The 10,769-nt window shown below is 46.1% G+C and overlaps 1 pseudogene; it reads left to right on the forward strand.

Annotated features, from left to right (window-relative positions):
- The first annotated feature begins 940 nt into the window (after positions 1 to 940).
- Positions 941 to 2,506, forward strand: LOC134466125 (uncharacterized; annotated as a pseudogene).
- The last annotated feature ends 8,263 nt before the right edge of the window (positions 2,507 to 10,769 follow it).

A 10,769-nucleotide genomic window follows, 5' to 3' on the forward strand; every position in this document is an offset into this window, starting at 1 on the left:
GACCCACCTCCCTTGGTTTGCTTATGGTTGTTTGCTTACCGACAAAGTGGGAGGAGTTCCCTTATTTTCGGGAACTCAGAAAGTACTTGCATTGCTCTCGACCTGACTAGTTGCAACGCGGAAAGTGTTGCATCACTAGGAGGGCACAGCCTGGCTAGGACAAATGCGTTAACGACAATAGAAAGAGTAGAAGTCCTGTAGCACACTGTAGCGCCGCTTCGATGGTTTATTCAAGTCATAAAATGTTTTCACCCAGCAGAGCCTGCATCGAGTTGTCCCCTCAGAAGAAATTGAAAATTCACTTGTTAAAATTATGATTTTGACACAAAGTGACAATTGAAATATAGAGGCTTTAAAAAGACTGTGTTGCTGACGTGATAGCAGAGGACAGTGACCTCCCTGAAGCCTCCGCTAGGTCAACTGTTAGCATCACAGAGGACGCTGCTGCAAAAGGTCAAGAACATGGACAACAACTTGCCAGTGACGATGGACATGAAGACGGACACGAAGACGGACATGACAGCAAAGATGACGGTGACACAGACAAGCCTGAGTCCAGGAGGGATGGGCCAATTAACTGGACAACCAAGCAGTGGCGAGAGTGGAGAGAGAAGAACCCATGGCTAACTGCCGGTAAGAGTGGGCTTGGGTGCTCTGTCTGCAAGTCAGCAAAGACCCTCTTGCTAACCGACAGGACAACATATTCGATGCCTGGGTGAGCGGCACAGTGAGTAGCCCTGTACAAAAACAGTTGCGGAAAAAAATCTACTTGCACCGCGAGAGTCTTGCACACACACATGCCATTGAAATTGCAGACCTCAAGCAAAAGGATGTTCTACCATCAAAAGTAATAGAGCAAAGCGCAGCTTCATTTGACGTGACAGCAAGCTCGTTCAGGTCGGCGTACACTGTCGCTAAAGAGAGGATGCCATATACAATAATGGGTCCGGTCATGAAATTAAACGAGGTCAATGGTGTCAAAATAGGATCTGCTCACCGCTCTGACCACTCTTGCACTGCCATCAATGAACATATCGCAGAGGAAATGAAAAAACAACTAATTTCCCAAATTCTGAAGCTTAATTCCCGCATTAGTTTGACCTTGGATGAAAGCACAATCCATGGGCGCTCCTACATGATCGTCTACCTTAGGAGCCATGTCACCGGTGATGTGGATAATGTTTTTTTTAATTTAGTCGAGTTGGGCGGTGGTGACGCAGAATCACTTCATAGTGCTTTACTGAACAGTCTCTACAGCGCTAGATTAAACGCAGAATTCCTGAAAAGAAACCTGATCAGCATAGCCACCGATGGAGCTGCTGTCCTGACCGGCAGACAGACGGGGCTGATCGAGAGACTGAAACGAGACTTTCCACAACTACAGTCGCTCCATTGCTCCACTGCATAGATTTGAATTGGCAGTTGCCGATTCTCTGAAACTGGTGGCAGGTTGCAACCATATCGAGTTTTTCATCTCAAAGCTGCATAGCCTCTACCACCAGTCTACAAAAAATGCACAGGAGTTACAGAAAGCCGCGGCAGAGCTTAACATCCACATTCTCAAAATGGGGAAAGTATTTACCATCAGGTGGGTTGCCAGCAGCTACCACACGATCAAAGTGGTCTTGAAAGATTTCCCGGTTTAGGCACGCCACTTCTCCAGTGCCAGTGAGGATGACGCCTACAATGCCAACGAGCGGAACAAGTTTGCGGGCTTACTGAAACATCTGACAACCACAGGATTCCTCTCAGATTTGGCAGTGATGAAGGACGTGCTGCGTGAACGGCAAGGCCTCTCACTGAAACGCCAAAAGCGGGACACGACTCTGGTGGAGGCAAGTCGGCAGATTCAGCAAACCATGACGTGCTCACTGCCATGAAAGAAGCTGGAGGAAAGACAGAGTCAAAGATCAAAGACGACATTGCAGCTGGAAAGCTAAAAAATGTTGTGCTCAGGGTATCACAGCCTAAAATAAACAAAGGTCAGTTTTACCAGTCTATCATGGACAGAACGCTTACCGGACAGCGAACTGGTGGCAATGCTGAAGCCACTAGACGCCCATTTCTGGCCCACAGAGAGGTCAGACCTGGTCCTGTTCGGTGACCGCGAGGTGGGGAAATTCGCCAAACTAATAGGCGAGCCTGTCACAGAGGCCATCTCGGATTACAGAGACTGGAAGCTGCAGGGGCATTCTGATGGGCACACGCTGAAACGCCTCCTTGTCGCCAGTAAGACTGTGCTCCCGACGTCTGCTGAGTGCTAGAGAGGATTTTCGGCGTGTAACGACACAACACGTACAACAACACGGAACAGACTGCGTGCCAAGAGCCAAACTGCCTTGCTCTTCGTGGATCTGAACGGACCCCCCCTATCGAGAGATTCAACCCAATGCTATTTGTCAAGTCATGGCTTAGGAAGGGACATCGAACATCAGCATCCTGGGTATCTGGAAGAAGGCCTCCACCAATTGAAAGCTTCCCACTGTGGTCCATTACGTCTCCGTAATGGTAAGAGAAATTCGTTTAAACTCTATTTTTTCAGTGAAGTGGTGTGTGTGTGTGTGTGTGTGTGTGTGTGTGTGTGTGTGTGTGTGTGTGTGTGTGTGGTCCTTGATAGTTTTTCAGTGTTTAACAACACAGTCTATCTCATTAGGTACACTGGAGTAAGTGGTGTAACATCTATGTAATGCTATGTGCTAGTGTTGTAATTACACCACAAAAGTACTTTTACTTTTGACACCTCTGGGGTGCGTCTCTCAACGGCAAAGTAGCCAGTCGGTTAGCAACGTTGCAGAGTAGATACTATAAAAGTTGCTAACTCTTGAGTCTCGAACGTTAGCACACAAAGTAACTACTGCTTGGAGTAATGTGCACTCTGAAGTAGTGGTGTCATTGAAAGTGAGGCGCCTCCTATCTGTATCTCAACAGTGAAGTTGAAGTACAGCTGGAGTAAATCCATTGAGTCCAGACATCACCTCAGCCACCCCAAGTAACACACAGCGCTAGTCTACTTCAGAGTGTGACTCCACCCATTAGCTAAAGTTGTAGCAGAGAAATTAGAACACAGGGAGAAGGCTCAGTCTCATTGGTTCCCATTGTAGCCAGTTAGCCTTGCATGCGTACTGCAGTAACGAGCGTAGGCCAGTCCTTCATGTGGGAAAATGTATGGAATGGAAAGGGGAACCCATGCTAAATACATTGCTACTGCCATTTCCAGTCACAAATATTATCAACAAAACATTCCTGGTAAGCACTATGACTGTTGTTTAACAATAGGCTGTATTGACAAATCGTTCAGGTGTGTAGTTTTACAGCAGGTTAGAAGATTTCAACCTGTACTCGCTAGCATCGTGCTAATGTTTATGGTTGGCCCCATAAAAATTGAGCTTTGTGACCCAGTATATAATAATCTAGTGGCGCAAAATAATCGAAACGCTACTCAAATGGGGTCTTATTATTTCTAGCTTCGAACTTAATATTAATATTTCAGGACAAAAAATTATAAAAAATCACAAAAATTATAATGGTAGAAAACTCCATTGACACCCATTCATTTTGCACTGTCCCGTGGTTAGGGTTAGCCAGTTGTGGCTAGTAGCTAGTTCCTTGAGTTCACGTCATGTCATTTGTTCGTGAAAAAAAATGTCATATACTTGGAATCTGATGAATCCCACACTAATTATATACTTTTAGCTGTATACCGATTGAATTTCGTCTCACTTTGATGTGTAATTTGTGAAATATTTAGATTAGAAAGTATTGGTTACTCCCGGAAATTCACTCGTTTACGTGTCAACTACGCTACTGAAAATATTTTGGTGCAAATTTCATTTCATGGCCTAGTGGTATTTACGATTGCCTATCAATGGGAAGACGCAAGCCGCGCGGGTTCGAATCCACTGTGCAACATGTTGACAACAACTCGTGAATTCGTGTTTTGGACCCTACAGTGTAACACATTTTCCCTTGGCTGCACGTGTGTGTTGGTAATGCACAAAATAAATTATCTATTTCTGCCAGATATTTTCAAAACTGTGGCACTGCAACCATGTGGATTCAAACCTGCGTGGCTTCTGTTTTCCCATTGGGATGCACGCGTGAATACCACTAGGCTATGTAATGAAATTCGCATCAACATGTTTTAGGGATTTGACGGCTCAACAGGTGAATTTCCGGGAGGAACCACTACTTTATAATACAAATATTTTACAAATTACACCTCGGAATGAAACGAAATCCAATCGGCATGCAGATAATACTGCATTATTGGTGCGGACGGTGTCAGATTGTAATGCCACGGCCGTGGTTTTTCACAAAGAAATTACAAGGTGTGTTGTGGAGGATACAGCTGAGCCATGGTGTCAGCGGTGACATCCAATCAAATGTGCTGGTGGTGGTTGTACACTATTGCTTTGTACTTTACGCACTGAATTTAGGAGGAAACAGCTGAATCATGAGTCAGCGAAACCCATGTGGTTGTCATCCAATCAAAAGGGCTATTCATGCTTGTCTCTTGTTGCTTCTTTGGTCACGCACTGCAATGACAAGAAAGTAAGTAGCGGTGTGGACTCAGGAAAGTAGCCACACTACTTTGGGCTTACTGTGGCAATGGTAAGGTTTCGAGAAATGCACATATTTTGCCTTGAAGTAAGTAGATACGTTTAAAGTACATCTGTAGAAAGATGTTAACGTTCTAGAAACGCACCCCTGGTGTGTGTGTGTGTGTGGCATAAGTAAGTCTTTTACAATTTGACAGCCTGTCAATAGCCTATTCCAAAATATTTGGATCTTTTACCTGTGGCGTTACATTTACACTTTAAACACCAAATGTGTTTTGGACCGGACATGCATGGTGCGCCATCAACCTCTTTTCATGGATGTGTTGCACTGCCAACAGTGTTTTCATGGTTGTTGTCCCCCCTGTTGTTTACCCATGTCCCCCGAAGAGATGTGCACCAGCAAGGGACTCCCAAAACCTTGGCGTGTGTGTGTGTGTGTGTGCGTGCGTGTGTGTGCCATTATCTCCTGCATCATGGCTTTACCCCTTACTTTACTTGCTTCTTGCTCTTAGGAGACGGAGAGAGTTCCTTCCCCTGAAAAGACCTTTGAGAAATTTCTGTCTCTGTCCGACTCTCTTTTTATATTCCTCTCTCACTCTCTGTTTTCCTTTTTCTTTCTGTGTCTGTCTGCTTTAGTTGTCTGTCTCCATCCGTCTTGTTTGATTTTGTAAGGGCGCACCTTGGGGACAACCCCTTGACCAGCCCTGTTACTTTGGAGATGCCTTGACCAGCCTGTCAACTTGGCCCTAAATTATTTAGACGGCCCACTGCCTGTGCCTGAACCCACCTCACCTCACCTCTCATCCTCCCGTAGCCAGCACCCCCCCCTGCCCACCTCACCCTAATATACTCATCCCACACCATACCCAGCGGTGCCCCCCCCCCCACCTCACCTCATACCATAGTCAGTACACCCCCACCCACCTCCTCCTAACTCATCCCATAGCAGTATACCCCCACCCCCACCTCCTCCCAACTTATCCCATAGCAGTATACCCCCACCCCCACCTCCTCCCAACTTATCCCATAGCAGTATACCCCCACCCCACCTCCTCCCAACTTATCCCATAGCAGTATACCCCCACCCCCACCTCCTCCCAACTTATCCCATAGCAGTATACCCCCCCCCCCCCCCCACTACCACCTGCCCCTCCACACCCCATAATAAGCGGCACCCCTCCTCATCCATAGCCAAGCCTAACTTTTATACTCGCCAAGTCTTTGTCAATGTGAAAACCAAGTGTGATGTCAACATAATGTCCCCAGTACAGCGCAGAGTTCTGCTTGTGGAAAAAATGCTCTTGATAGTGCCTCATTCGTCTCTGGTTGTCTGGCACCAAATTCCTTGGCAGGCGCCCCATGCATCTGGTAGACCTGATCTGATGCAGCCTGGGGTCGATAGAATAAATCTATTTATCTATCTATCTATCTATCTACCTTCTCCTTCCCAGTAGCACCTCATATAATATACATACTGTAACCCAAAACCAATCAAAATCTATCCATCTATCTATATTCCAGGTCCCAGAAGCTCTACCCTTAGGCCTCGACAGGGCCACCAAGCCTAACTTTTATACTCCCTATGTCTGCCAATGCAAAAACCAAGTGTGATGTTTTGTTTCCCAGTAACACCTCATATATTTACTGTAACCCTAAACCAATCCAAATATCTATCCATCCAAATGTATCCATATATCTATATTCCAGATCTCAGAAGCAGCTCATATGCAAGGGCATAGTCCCAAAAGCATATCTGCCATGCTGCAATGATCATCATTAATTATGCATTAACATTATCGCTGTTTGTCAGTATTCAATAGCTAATTTGAGGAAATGTGTGTAATGTTTACAGTGTGATGCACAGGGTACATTTATCTATGTGTCCCACAGCGCTGAATATTAAATAAAATGTGAAGAATACAAATTAGTGTAGCTTTGCTTTGTGACACAGTTTAGTTGTCATGAATCATGCAGCCTCATTATTAGGCCTATGTGATTTTTTCCTCATGGATTTTTGTGTTCCTTCCTTTAAGAAGCTGCTTCCACGTAGCTGGGTATTTTTTGTAAACGCAGCTGTTTTGGCCTTCCGTCTCCACGTAGCTAGAGTTTTAAAATCCACATACTGTATCAAAAATCTGCCTTTAAAAATGTCCCATTTAGGGGGCTAAAACGCACATGTTACAATGGAGTTTTTTATTTTATTTCTATCTACCTGTTGTGTTTCCACCTAAACCAGAGAAAAAATACCGACATATAAAGATATCCTGCTATGTGGAAACCTAAAAGACCTAAAAGAAGAAAGACAAATCTGCACACTGTTGCTGCTCACCGTCTTTGTTTGAGCCAGCACCTGATTTACTGGATGTGCGTGCGCATCCCTCACACTACATTTGTTACTTCCTTTATCACTTGGTTCCCATTAGATCAGGGGTCCCCAACCTTTCTGGGTCTGAGGGCTACTGAGGGCTACTCAAGAGCTACTGAGAGCTACCCGAGGGCGACTTGTTTGTTCAAAATCCTATACTGATGTCTTGACATCATTCCCAAATCACACTGATTGAAAGATAATTTGCTTATATGTTACACATAAATATTCTCATGTTTAAACTAAGAAAAACATTAACTGTGACTAAAATCTTGTTGTCGTCACTGTTTATTAACATCCTTCGTGGGCACATCAGAAGCTCCTGGAGGGCTACCTGGCGCCCATTGGTGACACCTGCATTAGATGTTTATGCTGCCTGTTTTTGGGGCAGCCATGGTCTAGAGCAGTGTTTCCCAACCTTTTTTGTCTCACGTACCCCCAAAACCTCTTAGTTGTGCCATGAGTACCCCCTAATTCATGTTCTTTATCGCTTTCTCTGTCCTTATGTGACTGCTCCATACATTTGTTGTAAAAATAACAATTTTCCAAGTACCCCCTGCAGTGTGTTCGCGTACCCCTAGTGGTACACGTACCCCTGGTTGGGAAACACTGGTCTAGTGGTTAGGGCGTGGGTCTATCCACCTGGGGGTTGTACGTTCGAATCCCACCTGACCTCTCCCTACACCACCTACCACGGCTGAAGTGCCCTTGAGCAAGGCAGCTAACCCCACATTGCTCCAGGGACTGTAACCAATGCCCTGTAAACAACTGTAAGTCATTTTGGATTCATTGAAAAAAATGGATGGTGGGTAAATTAGGGTTGCCAACTCCCCGGGGGAAAAAAAAGGGATCCTTCATTCACGCGGGGGGTTTCACACACACACACACACACACACACACAAATTGCATAGCTTGGATGCAGTTTCCTGCATTTTAACCAAATTGTATCCGGTTTAAGCTGAATAAGGAGCCGTACTTTTGTTTCCAAATATGGGACGATTATGTATTTCAAGGGACGGTTGGCAATCAAGTCGTAGAGCATTACTGAAGGCCCTGTATCATAGTGGTGTATCATACTTTTCACAGACTATTACAGCGTTCCACTGATGGAACGGCGCGCGTTAAGGGGCAACAAAAACGAACAAACAAACAAAAAAAACGGAACGGGTAAATCTTCAAGTCAGAAGTGTTTGAGTGTTGTGTCCAGTGTTGCCAGATTGGGCGGGTGCCCGCCCAATTGGGCTACTTGGGATGAGCGTCGGCGGGCAAAAACGGGAAAAAATGGCCATTTGGCGGTTTTTTAAGCCGTTTTGCGCCCATAGAAGTCAATGTAATGTGTTGAATTTGGGCGGAATTTAGCGCATTTTGGCGGTTTTTGAGAACCTTTTGGGCGGGATTTGGTCAGACACATCTGGCAACACTGGTTGTGTCTGCCATACCGTGGCATGGCGTGCGTGTGTGTGTGTGTTGTTTATCAGTGGCTGCTGCTGACTGCTGTGAGGGGGGTAGTTTGTCCTGATTTATGTCCAGCGTCCTGCGCGGCAGATTCCCAAACCATGTTTGACAGTCTGTCATAGTCTGCAGCTCACCGCCAGCCGCTCGCTAAACGATCCGCTTGATGGAAACGTCTTCATCATCACAAACCAGAAAGGGGTAATTGATTTCCTCCCTCTTCCTCCTCCTTCAAAACACACTGAGAGAGAAATCACTCTTCTTCTTCCTCCTCCTCTTCCTCCTCCTCCTACTTCAAAATACACATCCTCATCCTCTTCTTCCTCCTCCTCTTCCTTCAAAACACACTGAGAGAGAAATCACTCTTCTTCTTCCTCCTCTTCCTCCTCCTCCTCCTCCTTCAAAAACACACAGCTGAGAAAGAGAGAGAAATCGCTCATCTTCATCCTCTTCTTCATCCTCCTTCTTCAAAACACAGAGCTGCGAGAGAGAGAGAAAGAGAGAGAGAAATTACTCTTCATCTTCCTCCTCCTCCTCCAAAACACACTGAGAGACAAATGACTCTTCCTCATCCTCTTCCTTCAAAACACACAGCTAAGAGAGAAGAGAGAAATCGCTCATCTTCCTCCTCCACACTGAGTAAGAAATGGCTCGTCCTCTTCCTCCTCCTCCTTCTTCAAAACACACAGCTGCGAGAGAGAGAGAGAGAGATTGATAGATAGAGAGAGAGAGAGAGAGAGAGAGAGAGAGAGAGAGAGAGAGAGAGAGATCATCGCTCTTTCTTCTTCTTAAAATGCTAAGCAGAGGTGGCGGCATCACAAACACACACATACACACACAGGCAGGCATGGACGCTTGCACGCGCACACACACACACACACACAACTCCCCCACCCGTCTCTGAAGTTAAACTGCCTTAAACACCGGGGTGGCATGGTAAAAGATTCCGTCTGTACGATCACAGCCTTACACGCGCTGATTAGTGTAAGTACACACAAAGCTACACGGCTTATCTGAGAGCTTCCTACTCTTTAGCACCGTGTGATATCTTTCAGAGGACAGATACACTCTCTCTCACTCACACACACACTCACACACTCACACGCACACGCATATGCCCGCACACACACACACACACACACACGCACACACACACACACACACACACACACACACACTCACACGCACGTGCACATGCGCGCGCACTCACACACACGCGCACACGCACACAGCACAGAGGCGCATGCACACCCGCGCACACACACACACAGCACACACACACACACACACACACACACACACACACACACACACACACACACACACACACACACACACACACACACACACACACACACACACACACACACACACACACAGAGTTATGATATCTTCATGAGGACAGACAGACAGGCAGGCAGGCTAGACCGCTACAGGGCCTGAAGAACTGCACCAGTCAGAGGCAGGCTTTCCATTAGGCAAACCAAGGCAATTACCTAGGGCCCTGACCAAATCTGCCCTTCATATGGGCCCCAAACTTCCACACCAGTCGCGATGAACACATAAAATAGGAGGATCTTAATTTGTCACTTACGAAAAGTAATCGAAGATATATACGCGAGACAAGACACTGAAATAGCACCCTCGCTCCTTCCATGTCAATGGGTGACCCTTATTTTGTGTACATGTTTAAAGAATGACTTTTGAGGGCCCCATGTTTATATTTTGCCTAGGGCTCGAAAATGGCTAGATCCGCCCCTGACACCAGTGTAGTTATCGGGCGGAGACAGATAGTCTGTTATCATACTGAGGCAGGCAGGCAGACTCTCTCTCTGTACGTATACTTTCAAAAAGAATGCTGGGCATACTAAGTGTGTGTGTGTGTGTGTGTGTGTGCGTGCGTGCGTGCGGGCGGGCGGGCTGGCGTGCGTGCGTGTGTGTGTTTGTGTGCGGGCAGAGACTGTGAAGTGTTTATGGCTGCGGCGCACAACTACACTAAAATTGAAAATGTTAGCAAGACAAGGGGACGGTACATCTGTTCTCACATATCAATGGCTTCTAAATAAATTAGAGGAACATCACGATCTCTTGTGATATGTATGAAGTGGCACGTCTCAGCCTGTGTCTATTTGCCTGTCTGTTTGTGTGTCTGTCTGTCTGTCTGTCTGTTCCGCTACCCTTCTCAGTTTCTTTTCACTTGCTTATCTCTTTGTCTGTCTGTCTGTCTGTCTGTCTGTCTGTCTGTCTGTCTGTCTGCCTGTCTATCTTTCCGACTGCTCTGCGCATGTAGGCCTATTGAAAACAGTTCAAGCAGTGATCACAGGCCAGGGGTGCATTTCTGGAAAGTGTAGTTGCTAACTATGTTAGCTACTATGTTGGTTGCAAAGCAATTT

Source organism: Engraulis encrasicolus, chromosome 16, assembly GCF_034702125.1.
Source record: "Engraulis encrasicolus isolate BLACKSEA-1 chromosome 16, IST_EnEncr_1.0, whole genome shotgun sequence".
Taxonomy (NCBI): Eukaryota; Metazoa; Chordata; class Actinopteri; order Clupeiformes; family Engraulidae; genus Engraulis; species Engraulis encrasicolus.